Raw genomic sequence first — 17,298 nt, 5'->3', positions numbered from 1 at the left:
TTGGAAATGCTGCAGTATGCCATTACTGGAGAGCTCCAAGCAACCCTTAGGATTGTTCTGCTTGCCATTTTATTTCACTGCTTTTATTGTAATGTTTGTTTATATTACACTGATTTGCTTCACTGTTACAATGTATATTTGTATTACTTTTATAAGGCAAATCATTTTGTGAAGACTTTTTGATATAAGAGAGTAAATGAAATAGAATATATTCATGCTTCTTATGCGGAAGTTATATAAGACTCCTTGAAGTGGAACTATGAAAATCTGCCTTCCCACTAAGGAAGAACAAAGTTATAATTAGCTATCTCCCCATCACCAGCACCAATGGCCAATTTTACATCCCAATGATTCTCAACTTAAAGGTAAGAATGCTGGCATGGTAGTTCCAGCACACCTAGAACACCAGCGATGAGACTGTTCCTGATCTCAAGAAACAATTTTGCTCTGTAGGTCAGTGAGGCTCAAATTTCCTGTTCACCCTACCCATGCCTCACTTTAGTCAACCATAGCTGAGCTTTAAGGATCAGTGTTAACAAAAGATGATCATGGTAGCAATGGATCTGGACTCTCCCTTTCTAGTGTGTATTTTTCTCCACGAAGGGCTCAAATCCATCACTGAACCCTGACTGGAGGAGAAAGGAGCCCTAATGACAGACTGCAGAACAGGAAGCCCTACTGGAGGAGTGGTTCAGCTTCATTAGCACTGCTTTTCTCTTCCTAAGCAAAGAAAGATGGCCAAGCACCTGAGTCTACATATCTAAAAATCAGCACCTGGAATGTTTCTAAAATGCAACCTCTGATGCAAACTGCAGAAGAGGTAGGAATGGACATTTCAATGGGTTAAATGCTGACATGAATGAAGTCTGGTGTTCAGGGCATTAAGTTCCCCAATGACTGAAATCCAGACAGCCGCTCCCCCCCTGCTCCCTCTTTCCCCCTCCCTCCCCCCTTTCTTTTTTGAAAACACAACCCTGTTTAACAAAGGTGTCATGTGATATTAAACATGATCTCAAACCTGCAAACACTGACCTTTGCCCCTTTTTCAAATCTGAAATGGAGATTTGGCTGGGATACAAACTCCCGTCGGTGAGTCAGGACTGAAAGGTTTGCATAGCAGTTCTGAATGGAAAATGGTACAATCTTGGGGTCAGCGTAACACAAAACACACGGGCCCCCTAGACATAACACAGACTTTTTCTTTCTAAACACCATTCTAAGCTGTTTGTCAGCCCCATCGCCAGCAGATGATTCCAATGTACACCAATTCCTTGCCTGGGGATCACAGAGCACCCCATTTCTGATTCCATTCCTAGTTTAGCTTTTTAGGGTAGATTGCAATCGCTGAATGCCCTTCCAGTAGTCAAGAGTTGGAATGAAGGAAAAGGCTGAAAAAATTGTGAAAGTGGTGGGTTGGTAAATATTCAGTTAAACTTTTCTTTCTTATGATGCTGAACTGCAATAAAGGCTGACTTCCTTCCCCCAACCCATGGCAAACCACAAAAGTCTTCCTGTTTCATAAGAGGAGGGAGGGAGGGAAAGAGAGAAAGAGAGAGGAAGGGAGAGAGTGGGAGGGAGGGAAGGAGGGAGGGAAGGAGAGATTCTCACATGTTAAGCTTTCTTGGAAATCTACACCTAAGAATATAAAATGTGCTTATAACTACCCATTATTGCACACATGTAATTAGAACAATCTTACTTGCTGGGGAGGTAGGATTGGTTGAGGCACATGGAATGTACAGGACTGAGCTTCTTTCCCTATACTAACTATACTACCTATGAAATGGCCTTCTTGAACTCAAAGACCTGAAACAAGGGGAAGTCTGCAATGAGTCATGTTCTAGTGTGACTCGGTAGTGTAACAGAAAATTAGCTGCCTGTCCAAATATGTATAGAGGAGGAACAAGTTCAGCTCACAGAAACATAGGCTTCATTCACCCTTTTTCTGTGTCTACAAATTCTCAGGCTGGGTGCAAACACACTAAATCACAAAACCTATTCAATAACCATGTTGCATGAATACAACTGGGTTAAGTGTGTCGTATAAACAAAGCTATAGTGCTGGAAACAGTGATTTAGCCTCTGTCTGTATGTTTGCTCTTTTATAACTAACATACAATATTTAGTAGATATTGAGTTATGCATAGACTGTCTATGCATAACTCAGTGGATCCAGGTTCAGCAGCAGCATCATGGGGGACAAGAACAGGCAAATAGTTATACATACATGATGACATCACACAAATACCACAATTTAAATGTAAAACTTAAAATGGTATAAGTATATAATTGCATCATTTCTGTGATATCATAAATGTGCTGTTTTGATGTAATTTGATGTAATTGTAACCTGGTGGAATGGAGATCTATTGGCAGCAACTTTCTGAATATTAACTTTTTGAATAAATTAGTGAATGTTGTCTTTGTACAGTATTTGTGAGTTGCATGGAATGGAATGGAATGGAATGGAATGGAATAGAATAGAATAGAATAGAATAGAATAGAATAGAATAGAATAGAATAGAATAGAATAGAATTCTTTATTGGCCAAGTGTGATTGGTCACACAAGGAATTTGTCTCCAATGCATAAGCTCTCACTATACATATAAACAACAAAGTGATTGATCCTGAGATATTTTTACTGGGAATTATACTGGAAATATATTGTAAAGAATTGAAATATTTGATTATAAATGTTTTAACAGCGGCTAGAATTGTATTTGCTAAGAACTGGAAAAATGAAAAAATACCTATGCGGGAGGAAATTATTAAGAAAATCATAGACTGTGCCGAAATGAGTAAATTGACATTTGAAATTAGAGAACAAGAGGATAAACAATTTTATATGATATGGGATTTATTTTATCAATGGTTAGATAAAAAGACATGGTAAAGAAATAGACTAGTAAGCCTTACAATAAAAGCTAATAGATTGATATAGAATACAATATAAAATATATAACAATTGGATGAATGTATAAGATTAAATCATAATGAAAATTAGAATATCTCATATAAAATGATGGAAAAATAGTTGGGGAAGGAGGTGGAGGGTTCTGCAGTGGCCAGCAAAGGAGCGCCACTGAGAAGCAGGGAAGTGGCCTTCTAGTGGTCCGATCTGATGTTCAGGCCGGTGGGCCATGGAAAGTCAGAGCACCAGGGGAAAGGGGAATTGCCAGGGGGAGCCTCCCTTTCTGTGCCAAATTGGGACCATTTGTGGTAGTTCTAGGAATTGGGTGAGTCAAGCCACAACGCCTTGCCTTCTTAGCTCTGGGAACAGCTGTTTTCTTCAGGAGGAGGGCTGCGGAGGGGGGAGGTCTACCTGAGCGACTCCTCTGGTGTCTTTGCCAGATTATTTGGACACTTACAAGCGAGCGCAGCTAAAGGTGCTGCTGTCACACATCAGCCCAGGCCTCACCCGGCAGCTCCGTAAAGCCAACACCAAAGAAGTGGGCATTCAGGTGAACCTGCAGTGCAATGCTCGCTCGGATCTCAGCCGCTCCAGGCCATCCGACCCCAAAGACTCTTGGGCCAGCTGAGCCGGGAGCTGCCGTTCCCAGGCTTCTACTTGTCCATGCTTGGTCGCTGCCTCTTCACCTTGCCTGAAGTGGCTGGTCCTGCCCTTCACCCTCCCCTCCCTCATCTGGCCTGAGAAGGTAAGGGCAATGGTGGGGGGTAGTGAAGCGGCCAGGTCCCTATCTTCCCATCCCTCTCCCTCCCTCTCTCCCTCCGTCTCCATTTCTGTCTGTCTGTTTGTCTCTCTCTCTCTCTCTCTCTCTCTCTCTCTCTCTCTCTCTCTCTCTCTGTGTGTGTGTGTGTGTGAAAGCCATGCCTGGACCAAGCCAGCAAGCTCTCCTTGGCACTCTTCGCTACTTCTTTCATTTCTTCTTTTTGGAATCCGGACTGGCTGAACAACAATCACCAGCAGCAGTGGAAGCATCCCTTCTGGTGACCCTTCTTCTCCTCCTCTCATGACCAGTGGCTGTGGTGCGGCCAGGAGGGTGCACACTTGTGGAGAGATACTCCTCAAGTGAGTGCCAAAGCACAGCAAAACTGGGCACGGGGCAGGCAGATGCTCACTTGAGGAGGGTCTCCCAGTGCTTGTGCACCTTACTGGCCCCACCACAGCTGTCGGTTGTGAGAGGAGGAGGAAGAGAGTCACCTGAAGGGATGCTTCCACCACGGCTGGAAATCGTTGTTCAGCCAGTCTGGGTTCCAAAAAGAAGAAATGAAAGAAGTAGTGAAGAGCGCCAAGGAGAGCTTGCTGGCTTGGCCCAGTTGACTTTGAGAGAAAGAGACACACAGAGAGAGAGAGAGAGACAGAGAGAGACAGAGACAGAGAGAGTGGGAGAGAGAGGGGAAGATAGAGAGAGGGCCAGAGAGAGAAAGAGATAGATACGGGGGGAGCCATAGAGAGACACGGGGGGGAAGAGAGAGAGAGGGAAAGAGAGAGAAAAAGAGGGGGAAAGAGAGAAAAAGAGGGAATGAGAGAGGGAAAGAGAGAGAGAGAAAGACAAGAAAGAAAAGAAAGAGAAAAGAGAAAGGAAGAAAAAGAGAGAAAGAAGAGAAAGGAAGAAAAGGGATAGACAAAGAAAGGGAGAGATGGAAGGAAGGGACAAAGAAAGAAAAAGAAAGAAAGAGAGGGAGGGAGGGAGGGAGGAGAAAGTGAATGAGATATATGAATGGATAAATACATGGAGGGAGGGAAGGAGAGAGAAAAAATGGAGAGGAAGGAAGGAAGGACACAAACCCTGGCTTCAGAAGACTCTGAAACAGCATAGCTGTCTCGGGCTGGAAGGGATCTCAGAGGTCATCTTCTAGTCTAAACCCCTGCTCCAGCAGAAGATCCGTACAGAATTATAGAATAGCAGGGTTAGAAAGGAGTGTGTGTGTGTGTGTGAGTGTGTGTGCGTGGCTGTCAAAACTCCAAAAAGAGGTCAAGTAGCTCTGGGGAGGTCATTTGTAAATTAGAACACTTGCTAAGCAACCCGCCATTAAGCGAGGACCACTTGTATTTGATTTGCCAGTCACATGGCCACATGGCCACACCCAGTCACGTGACCACCAAGCCATTCCCACAAATCTGGCCATGCCCACAGAACCGGTTGTTAAGAAATTTGGATGCCACCACTGGCTATTGTCAATACAAATAAGGACTAAGATAGCTGGTCAAGTGGTCTGGCTGTGCACTGGATCAGACCAATGAACTAATTTTTCCATATCCTGATATAGTAAGCATGAATGCTTTAATATACTCCTGCTCATGGTCCCAGTTACTGATATTGAGAGAAAAAATCCACCAGTAGTTTTACTTTCAATTATACTTCTCTTTTTGCCATTCTTGAAAGTGTTGAATGTTACATGCATTTTTGGTGGATATAAGCTCTGGTGTGTTAGAAAGTAGTTTTATGGGATAACTGATATTTAGAAGAGCAGAAAATACAGTATATTTTGCTAATGCCAGAGCTGCAATATCTCTCTGCTAAGAATTAACTGCCAGGAACCCCAGTAAACCCTTCATCATAAATACTGTTGGCCTAATTAACCTTTGACTCCCAATAGCAGCCCAGCTAGCCCACTAACCTATTATATCTTATATTTATGATTCTTCCCAACCATATAAGTGTTTTTCTTACTCTTTTTCCTCATTCTTCTTGTACTTTGAGAATAAAAAAGACATTGATTTCAGAAACTGTGTTCACAACTGTGATTTGATGCATGTTTTACAAATCACCTTTTGCGGGTCTCATGTAGTTTCACCATAAGCAAGAGGAAATACAACTTATTTGTACTTCCCTGCCCAATCTTGTTATACCAGAGATAATCTGAGAATTTTCCTCTTACCATTCCCAATTGTTTGGCTGTAATAAACATTGCTGTTTCAGTAGCATGTATAAATAAATAAAATTATTAAATAATATAAATATATTGTATTTATTGTATAAATAAAATTATTTGGAGAATATGTAATATGCAAAGAATAATGGGAGATTGCACTTTCTTTCAGCCTTTTGCTTACCACTATTTCTTATTATAGATGCATAGATAAAAAAATTCCTCAAAGAACCCAAGGAGCTGCAGTGTTTGACTTATTATTGAAGGATACAACCGTCTTGTAAAGCAAATAAGAATTTCATCACACAGCAGGCAGGAGTCTCTGGCTAAGATATTTTAGCTGGTCTGTGGCTACCATGTATGAACTGCAAAGTCCTGGATGCTCACTAAAGAGTAGCAATTTTAGATCATTTAAGAGGACTCAGATTAGAGGATGAGCATCAACAGCCAGTATAGGTCTCTTGATCTCAATAATTGCCCAATTCTGTCTTAGAATCCAGTAAGTTTGAACAACCTGAAGAAAGGATTGCTCCTAAGTGCCAACTTGGTATGTAATAATACCTTCCTTATCCATGATTTAATTATGAATGAGACAGTCAACCTGACATGCATAAAAAACACCTGGATAGTTCCCCCTGAAAGAATTGTCTGCCTCAGTTTCAAGTTTGGCATCAGCCACAACTTCAGAGTAGGGCAGTTCCCATTCAGGAGATATTGAGGGCTTTTGAGACCCTGCTGCACAGGCATATGGGTGTGAAACCTAAGTTGAAATTGGGTTCTAGAGAATAGTTGGACTTGTTGCTGTTGTATTGGTCTCCTTGTTGTGCAGAGATATCTTGCTGAGCTACTGAGCCTCATTACCTGGCTGGTGGTAGAAAAAGCTGAGGTTTATGGTTCTTGGGCACTTCAGTCTCCCCTATGTGGCACTGAGTTTTGATCAGCTGAAGAGTTCATATCCAACAAGGTGACTATGGAGCCAGTAACTTAGAGCTCAAAGCATACTAGAAATTAAATTCTAGATCTGGTTTTTATCTTGAGGCAATTGTGACATGATATGGATGTTGAAAATATTACTATCAATCCATTGCCTGACAAATTACTCTCTAATTGCTTTTAATCTTAATGGTGCCATCTTCCCCTGCAGAGAGGACCTATTGCATTAGATTGCTTTGCTCCAGGTGACTGTTAGATACCAGAAGGAGCTTGAGGCTTCTCCTGAAGTTCTGATGGGTGGTTTGGCAGAAGCCTTTGTTTCAGCCTGGTGATGGGGCCTTGGACATGACTGCTACCATATGGACTCCCATTGTGCTCTGATTCTAGATTGTTCCTTGATTTTCTATGCTTAGAGAGCATAAAACTTAGAGAGTTGAAGCAGCAGAAGAGACACTTACAGCACTATCAGAGAAAGATGACAAATAATCAAACTGAGCATGAGTAAGAAACTACAGGTAGTCCTCAACTTACAACAGTTCATTTAGTGACCATTCAAAGTTACAACAGCACCAAAAAAGTGACTTATGACAATTTTTTACACTTACAACTGTTGCACCATCCCCAGGAAATCAGGCTACCAAAGAACATGATAGCTGAATACCATCAAAGTTGACACCAGCCACAGCATAGAAAAATTCAAAGAAGGGCAAGATTGGAAGATGTGGAGAGATCTGGCTCATAGAATCACCAAGAGTCAGACATGACTAAACGGATAACATCAACATCATCATCACAGTTGGCAAGGGACTTACTAGAAACTCAAAGTGGCCAAAGGCCTTCTGACTTGTTTCCACAGTGCCAACCAGGTGTTGCTTCTTAGAAACCCATAGCTACATTGTGAAAATATCCCCCTATTATTCTGCATGAATATACTTCAGGACAGTCAGCTCACTTTAGCCCTTTTCTAGGCAGCATTCAACATAAGTGACAGCCACTGTCATAACTTTAGCTTAGAATTGAGTGATTTCTCCATGCTCCCATAATAAAAAGAGAGACAGAAATCTGTGCTGGTATGGAGAAAGTGTGGGATTTGTGCAAGCAACAACTTAAAATGGCTTCTTCACAATAGAGCTGTTAACAGGTCACTGGTCCTAAGGTTTGAATAGTAATTATCTCCAAAATTTGAAAAATAAGGCAAATTAGGTTTGTAAATTACATCTTTGGTTGTAGGGATGAGTCCACAAACAAACCAAATCTGTTTGAAAAAGGGTCCCTGATATCCGTCTTTCAGGCAAAAAGTTGAGGGTTTCTCCTCTTTTCAACAATTAACCTTCCACATCAAAGTTGTCTTTTTTAAAAAAAATACTTATTAGAGAAATGTGAGTTTTTTAATCTCTAAAGCAACCAGCTATTTGTCTGTTGTCCCTACTAGGTAGATTTTTTCCCTTTTCCCCAGTGCTGTTTTAGAGCAATTCTTGGCTTTTCAACTATACTTAGACCATTAGACCAAACAATTTCATACTCTCTTTATCTCAACACTCTACACCTTGTATTCTTTCCCTTCACACTTTGGCCTTCACTACTTGGCAAACAATAAAGGTCAAATGCAAGATATGGGATTATGTTGTTTTATGTTTTTTTTCTTTTTTCTTTTAATATTTACTGGTCAGCCCTAAGAAAGACCACTGTCTTTCCTCCTAGTATAGCTTCCTTCTTAATTACAGAATATCCCTGATGAAGTTAAAGGCTAGCAAGCACCAACAGGACTTTCAGTAGAATTGTGATATTTTCTCTCTTCTTCAGGTGTCCTGAATCATGTTCCAGAAACAGCTGCAATTTTGCACAACCCAAAGCCATCCCATCCCATCCCATCCCATCCCATCCCAATGAATAATACAAACAGCTGCTAGAATATTGAAAGCTCTTACCAAGCAGATCCTCTAGCTCAGATTTCTCTTAATTTGTGAACTCCAGATGTTTAAAATGGCAACATTCACTGGCTGGGGCTGATGGGAACTGTGATCCAAACACCTGGGGAAATGTAGACTGAAGTATCTACTCCCCCATTCCCACCATTACAACTTTGGCAGATTAAAATAATAAGAATAATGAAAATAAATGACAGCAATTACTTTTACATAATCCTTCTGCTCTTGCATATCCTGTGCAACTTTATGTAATTTCTTTATTTTCCACAGGTTGCAAGATTCTGATTCTTTCATTTCCAGAATCTGAAGCACACTGGTACAAAATCACCATTGTTTGCAAAGCAGCTAGTTTGTCTCACAATTACCAAGAACAAAATTGATATCGGAGCACAGCCTAATGACAGGAACTTTTAGAAAGGATAAAGTCTGGTAGAACAGTCTCTTCTGATGGGAAAGGACAGGAATGTGTTTCTCCTCACTGCAAACCCAAACGGCTGTCTGAAGACAAACCGTCCATATATGGCATGCACATATGCACAAAAACCATACCCAGGCCAGCTTGAGTGTTATTCCCACAAGAAAAATTAAACACTCCTAATGCTTTTTTGAAGTGAATTGCGCTCACCCTCCCCCTTCATTTGCATCTTATAATAAGGATGTTATCATTCTAGTTTATAGCCCAGCTCTTTAGTTGCTATCTCTCGAGGGCTTAGATTGCTCCTCCAGAGTTCAATATCTGTCTGTGAACGAAATGTAATCTTTTGAAAGCACTTTCCTTCCATATTAACATTACAGCTCTGATGAGTTAAAGGTTTTTCACTTTTCCAAGGTGTACAAGGTGTTTTGCTATTCTGGACTGAGCCCACCAGATAATGGACTTGGTTGTACCACCCACATTCAGCAGACCTGCTATATCAGCCAGCTACAAGCTGAGAAACCCTTTTCACCTCTTTATGCTGAGCCATAATCTCCAGTGTGCTTGGTCTCTTACATTTACATTAATTATAAAACCTTGTCACTAGGATATTAAAATGATGTTTAATACACAAAAGGGAATAAAGCAAAGGAAGGGATGGGGGTGGAAAAAGAATGTATCATTTTGCCCCATGACCTGTTTCACCAGTTGCATGCAATATTGGGTTCAAGTTTATTTTCTTCCTGCATTTCTGTTTCATAACTATTCTTTCAATGGCACTTTGAATAAAGGGGTTTTCCCTTTGAAAATGCCCAAGGCCACATCTACCTGAAGTGTATGTATATGCTATATATTGTCTCCATACCAGCAGAGGTGGTAAATTCAAGAATAACTAACCCATGAAAAGGAAATCATGCAGAAAGGTTATTCTCCCCTCCGAACATCCACAGCTCTTCTTCTCGAAGAATAATTACCTTGGCAAAATAAGAATAATAGTAATAATAATAATAGAGCCCAAGAACATGACCTTAGAGAGAAAAAAGGGGCCGTAAGCATCCAGTAGGATCTGAATTGAGTGTTCAGCTCTTGCTCTCTTGCTCCCTTTCTTTCTTTCTTTTTTTAGAAACCAAAGCTTTCAATGAATCAGGTTATATACTCCAAATGAATATTCTGGAAAATAATGAATATTCAGTGAAATTGTGACAGATCTCCTCATAGTTTCATTCCAATTTTTTTCCTTGAAATCTACAAAACATCTATCAGAAACTCTTCTCCCTGACCCATCCTCCTCCTTCCACCCCTACTTCCCCCACCTCATTGTGAACTTGGCTGAATATTACTTTGAAACCTGTTGATTTAAAGCCTACCATGATTGCAAAGGAAGCATATTAGCCTCTAAGGTGAACAGCAAATAAGTCATAGAACATGTCCCTCCCCTGATTGTGAAAATGTACCTTTGTGTATCATATTAGAAGCTGTTAAGCTCTAATGGTAATTAAATCTAACTGGATATTCTTAAACCCTTAAATCATGCCCACAAAGTCAATGGATGCATTTATTTTGGGGAATAATAAATAAATGACCCGCCTCAAAGAGTTCTTCTGAAAGTGGATAGAAAGACAGATACCTGAGAGAAGAAGATAGGGTGCAATAAGATACATAGACTATTACCACCACCAGCAACAACATTGTCATCTAAATAAAGAATTGTATTTATTTATTAAATTACTGGGCCACCCTTTAGTACAAGCATTTCCCAAATTCATGCAAAGTTACACAATTAAAAACAATCCTAATAGTATTTCCAACAACATTACATAGTACATAAAACAGTTGTGATAAAAATCAACATGATGTTAACAATTAAAAGTGTAGGAAAATATAAAGGAATTTGCCCGAATCTAGGATTTTATAAATAAGGTGGCACCACTAAGCAGTTGTTCCTGCAACTTTGTTATTACCTATTGTGTTTCTTGGGAGGAGGACCAGTTTCATCGAAGTAAAGGTTTTTTGGATAACCAAATCCCAACAGGTGAAGAATTTAAAAGATAAATTTCAGTACTTTGAATTGTTTGGGAATGAGTCCATAAACTGTTTAGAAATTGATAAGATACATTTCAAGCTATTATGCCTAGTCCTTCTGGAGTCAAGGCTTTAATGGAGGAGGTTTAGTCTTTCCTCCTGTGCTGTTTCATAATTCACCCCATCCTCCAGCTCCTGTTGCTCCTACCATATGTCCTGTTCATTCGGTATCCTGGGCACACGGTGGCAAAGGTGTACAAGGTTCTGTTACATATAATGGGTCTCCTGCATGTACACAGATTTAATTCTTTATTAAGTGTGACAGAGTGATTCTTAAGTGTGCTCCATATGGCCAGACACATCAATAATATATACAACTCTTTGTATGAAGGCTGTTTATGTGAACATCCCGATGGTGTGCTTAGTTGCAAGACATCTATTTTCAAAACATATTCCAAAAGATGCAGGCATTTGTCTTTCTATATAACCAGTATTGTGTGGAGAAATAGGGACCAGAACTTCTGCTCCAACTTCTTGGCCTATATCCCTCATCCCCTGCTGCCACCCAGATACTCCCCTGTTGAATGTTGTGGATGGGAGCCAAATGTTCAACTTGCTTAGACTTCACCTTGTGCAACTTACAACCCTGATTTTCTAACTTCAAAAACTGAGAAAATGCAAGTACTTGTGATGGGCGTCTGGACAGGCAATGGTGTTAACTCATCCCCTATTAACACTGTAGAAAATCACATTGTGTGCTAGTTCAAAATGAGCTCCAAATTCATATTGTAGCAGCCACTCAGTAATTTTCCCAATTATCCAAATACCATGAATTGAAACCATGGATGGAGGGGGAAACAGCAGTTCATTTCAGTAACCTTTTGTGTTTTAAGTAATTTTTGTTACTCTTGGATGAATTGATAGCAGTAGGGGTAGGACATTGGGACATTGATTGAATGATGGCCTTTCAATCCTTTAACCCTAACCCTAACAGTGAGCACCAATAGGGCCATGATATTTCCTGCATGTTTGGGGTGTGTCAAGTTCAACAGAAGTAAAAAAAATGCAGGTTGGTTTCAGCTCTTTGTGATGTATTAAGGGAGACACACAAGTTTATGTGGCAACAGGTATTAATGAGTAATAATATGCAATTAAAAGAAATTAACAACCAATGTGGGAAATGACAAATGCTTATTATCCTTGCTAACAGAGACGTATCTTCTCATTTTCACCAGTGCCCCCAAACCTACTCCAATTTTTTGGAATGCATTCATTTGGCAGAAACTTGGCAAATCACCAGGAAGGAAAATTCCAGAGCTGTAGGGAATGTCTCTGTATGATGTCAAGAGGTAAGAGGATTTATGCCATAGATAAGAGACATGATTAAATTGTAAAACTTTTAATTCTGATGCATTTTAAAACCTCAATTTAGACTTTGAAAACAATGATTTTTCTGTAATTTCTACATTTGTATTTCAAACTATCCAAAATGTCAACTCCCACCACAGCATTTTTCTAGTAGATGAGCTATACTTATATATATAATACTAAGCCAGAAGCAATCAATGTTTTGCTGACCAGAGCAGTGGGAGGTGGAGAGGAGAGATGCAAAGGGCACCAGTAGGCAAAGTGAAGATGACAGAATTGAACAGGGCTCTGTCATGGAAACACAGGTCTGGTTTTTCTTGCATTTGGGAAGGATATATTTTATTTATATTAAAAGGCTATTCCTAAAGTTAAATTTTTGTTTGATTGTACTTCCTTCCCAAAATGTGAAATAAATCAATTTGCAAATGGACTATCAATGGTATATTTGGAGAGGGAGGAGGAGGAGGAGGAGGGAGGAGGAAGAAGAGGAGGAGGAGGAGGAGGAGGAGGAGGAGGAGGAGGAGGAGGAGGAGGAGGAGGAGGAGGAGGAGGAGGAGGAGGAGGAAGCAGTTGAGAGAATTCATATTAGCTGTAATTCTTCAAAAAGGCTTGGGCTCTGCACACCTTTAGTAGAGATTTTTGGCTCCTGGCTCCTTGGGTCCCACCAGAGAAATGGGGCTATCAATCCCAATCAAGCTGGCATGATTAAATAATAGAGTTCCAATAAAGAATTGCTGGCACACCAGTATTAGAAATGTATTGTCTTAGCACTGATAGAAACACTAGAAGTGCCTTTTCTTTTACTTTTGTGAACAGGAAGAAAAGTGTGATGAATTTCAGAACTCAGTCAGTGCAAGAACTTTAGTCTGACAGGTGAACATTAATTGGCTGATAATTCTTCATGCTCAGCTATTGGTCAGAAAAGGGAAATATTGACTTGTGGTTGTCTGCAAGCATTACTCAAAAAAATAGAAGTGTGCCTGTGCTGTGCTCATAATGTTCTGGCTTTGAATGAATTGGAGATAGTGAAAAAGAAGTGTTTTACTACTTACAAAGTAAAACAACAAGGCTGATTTTAAGGTAGAATATTGTTGAGCCTAGAAGACTGGTTTGTTTTTCCTATCATGGCTTATTTCTAATTGTAGGCTTTAACACACATCTTCCCTGAACATTTTGGTTCTGGAACAACAGCAATGGACCTTCCATAGGAGATCATCTGTCCAATTATGCACATCACCAAAATAGAAGGACAGTATTGCCATAGGAGGGCATATATTTGTATAATCTAAGAATTTAGGTATAAATGCAAATTTAGAAATGCAAAGTATGATAGTCAAAGATGTCTTGCCTTAGTAGTGGGAAAGACTGTGATGAGATGAATGACTGTGTCTGCCATTTAATCCACTGCTACCTGCCAACATCAGCATGAGATCTTGCTTTCTGTTTTTAGGGTTTTGATTTTTAGGCCAGACTGGACTTGTACTTTTATGGCTTTTCAGACCAAGAAACGTAAGAAAGTAGAAAGATCTAAACTCCAAAAGGCTCCACTGAAGGTTTTTAGCACTTAGCTCAGATATTCAAATCCTTTCCTACCTTGTTAAGGTAACTTAATGTACTTTGTTTTATTTCTTAATGATATCCTGCGCACCAGCATTACAATCTTGGTAATTTCCTTTGTCTATTTTTTCCCTTTTGTTTGGTCACTTGCTCTTTTTTCTTTTAAAATGATAAATCCATTGAAGGGAGAGTTTAACTTGGAGAGGACAATAAAAAGCTGGACAAAGCAAGCAAAATTTTGGATGCACTTAGAATTTTTACAGCATGCCTGCTCTGTATTACAAAATGGCTGCTATGTGAAGACATGCCTACTCAAAAAATAGCTGCCATGTTAGCTTGTCTGGCATGCAAATTTTTAGATAATTTGTTTCAGCAAAGGCTTCAGCCCAATGTTCACCAAAGCACCTTCACTAATAGTTGCAGCATTCTATCTCTTGTTGGTTGAGCGGGGCACTTATGATGCTTTGTTTGGCAAAAGTGAATTTTGGGCACACACACACACACACACACACAAGCTGCTTCTGTAAAAATGAAGCAGCCAATCCGATCAGTGATTTGTCCACTAGCTCTTTTGCCATTATGAACTGATTGATGCACTTCACTGAAGTGCATTGGTTGGGTTTCACGTGGACCTGTGTACTGTCACAAACCACCCATTTCCCAGAAGACATCTGGTGAGGAAGCTTGCCCCTTTGTTCTTTCCAACCTTGGGGCAGATGGGAATAATAGCAAACAGCGTTCAAGGCTCAGTTTGGAAACCAATGTTATGTTGGAGAGCAGTGTCTCATTTTCAGCATAATCAGATCTTCCACTTTTACAGAAAGGAACTACAAAAGAAAGTAACTGCAGAAGAGCAAGACTGGTGATACCAAAGGAGACACTGATGCCAGTGTTGGACCCCATGAGATCTTGTAGAGGCTATACTGCTGCTGGTGTTGTAGAACTTTAGTTAATTAATCTCAATGCTAGTGACTCCATGTCTTTCACAGAATTTTTTCCTATAAGCCTAATAAGCAGACAGATATCCTGAAAGATTCTGGATAGCTTTTTGAGCAAGCACACAATAATCTTACTCAAAAGCTATTGAATTATTGAACCCTATTCAATAAAGGTGTGTTAATGTCCAAGCTTCAGGCATGCAAGCCATCTATCATTAATTCCGGGAAGTCCTGTGTCTAAGGTCTGTCCTCAGAACGAATAGGACAAAGGTCTTTGTCCTCTCACTATAGATAAAAAAAATTGCCAACAACTGGAAAAAAAAAATTCCTGTAATAATTCAGGACTGAAAACAGGGCAAGTGGGTAAGATGAAAAGTCCCCATGGCATCCCCACAACCATTCTCCCCATCCTATTGTTTTCATCCCACCAGTAATAGGTTTGATTGTTAGTTTGCAAGACTACAGAGTTATTGGCAGGCCAGCTATTTTGATCATTGTTCCTTTTCGGTGTTTCTGATAAAGTTCTTGTAGAATCAGATGCACTGACTAGAGTCTCTAAGCTCAGCAAAAATAAGAGGACATTTCACAGGATGAGACTGTTTCTCAGATTCAAAAGCATTTTAAATAAAACACATCAAGAAAACTTTGGAAAAAACTGTGACGAGCTGTATTCATTATAATGAGTAAAACTAGGGCTTATTACTCAAACAATATTAGGTTTTACACAATGGGTCAATGCATTTTGTAATGTTATAGGAAATGTTTGCATTTTAGATTTTCATATGGATGGTTTGTGGCTTTGCATTATGATCTCCTGGAAAAAAAACATACAAAATAACTGCGGGAGGTGGTTTCTTGGCTTCATCCTCAAGACTGTTCCATCCTCTCAACACCTATAATTTAGGCAGGGAAAAAGTTTTATATGTATTTCACATATTGGAACCTTTATTCCAGAAGCATGTTTGCCTTTGTCTTCGGACAGCCATATTTCAATGACTTTCCTATCTTTAAAATCAGTAGTTAAGTATGGACACTTGTAGATGTTGCTGAACTAAATCTCTCAGTAATTCCAATCAATATGGACATTTAGCAATTCATACCACACAGCCCAAGCTGTCAGATGAACCCTGAAACACCAGTATCTATGCATCAGTCTTTATTTCTGCTCTGGATCTTGTCATTCCAGGTCACAGACTGTAGTGCAAAAACTTTGGTTCCTGCTCATCTACTTATGAGCTATTGCAAATATTCCTTATTTGTGGTATACATGGATTTGAGACCTTGTGATTCTTATGTTATTCTGGAAACTGGGACCAATACCTTCAGGTCCACCTGGCCAGTTTCTGGTACCCAAGTTTGTTGAGACCTCAGAAAAATATTTGTTGCAAAATCATGTTAGCTGAAGTCCTCAGAGTGATATTGTGTTGTTTCTATGCAATAAGATGCATGGTTTTTAAGGTTTTATGGTTCCTTCTCAATGTAACAATAGTCCCAGCAAAGCTGCCTTAGGGTGAAGCTGCAGAAGCATGGAAGTGGCTTCCACAGTGGTCTGTTGGGTCTATAAATTGGAGAGATTATGGCATGTAATGAGGGCCAGTGCTGTGGATGTTGTCCACTTGAATGATAAGAAAGATAGTGAGTCTTTATATTTCTGAAATTGCAAAACTTCCCTCAATTAGGGAAAAGTACCTGCAATAAATTTTAGCATGCCATGTAGTCAAAAACAGCAAGAACTGACTTTAAAATCCAGGATGCTTAATAAATGGCATGTTAAGCAGAATATTAAAAACCATGGAAGGTACTCATTTCAATTTTTCCTGATGTTATTGGTCACTCAGCACATTCAGAACTAAATATTCTAGCCATCATGCTTCAAGACTTATTAGGTATTCAGGTTATCCAACAAGTTCCAATGTGAAGCTGGCAGAAGAATGTATGTGGCTGTGTATCTTTCAAGTTCCTGTTCTGGCAATTCCTTGTGAGCAACTGAAATCAGTGTGCTTTATGAGCGGTCTGCTGTGTTCTATTAGCATCCTATAAAAATTATATCAACCCGCCAACAGCTTGTGATGACTTAATCAATGCAATTTTTAAGGTCGGGGGGCGGGAAAGAAATTGTCACAAACAGGTTAACCTTTGCTATATTTTATTGCTAAGAGACTCAGTTACTGCATGTAGAGACAAGGATTCTAGAAGCAAGGTAATTTAATCAAAGAAATACAGTGGTGGTGATGGTGTATCAGAAGGAGGGGGTGTCAATTTATTTTTATTTAATCTTTCTGAATCTTGTTGCAAACGGAC

Source organism: Pseudonaja textilis, chromosome 1 (assembly GCF_049901715.1).
Source record: "Pseudonaja textilis isolate UNSWEBS1 chromosome 1, rPseTex1.2, whole genome shotgun sequence".
In the NCBI taxonomy this organism is placed as follows: domain Eukaryota; kingdom Metazoa; phylum Chordata; class Lepidosauria; order Squamata; family Elapidae; genus Pseudonaja; species Pseudonaja textilis.
The sequence above is the reverse complement of the archived record's forward strand: the minus strand, read 5'-3'. Positions refer to the sequence as shown.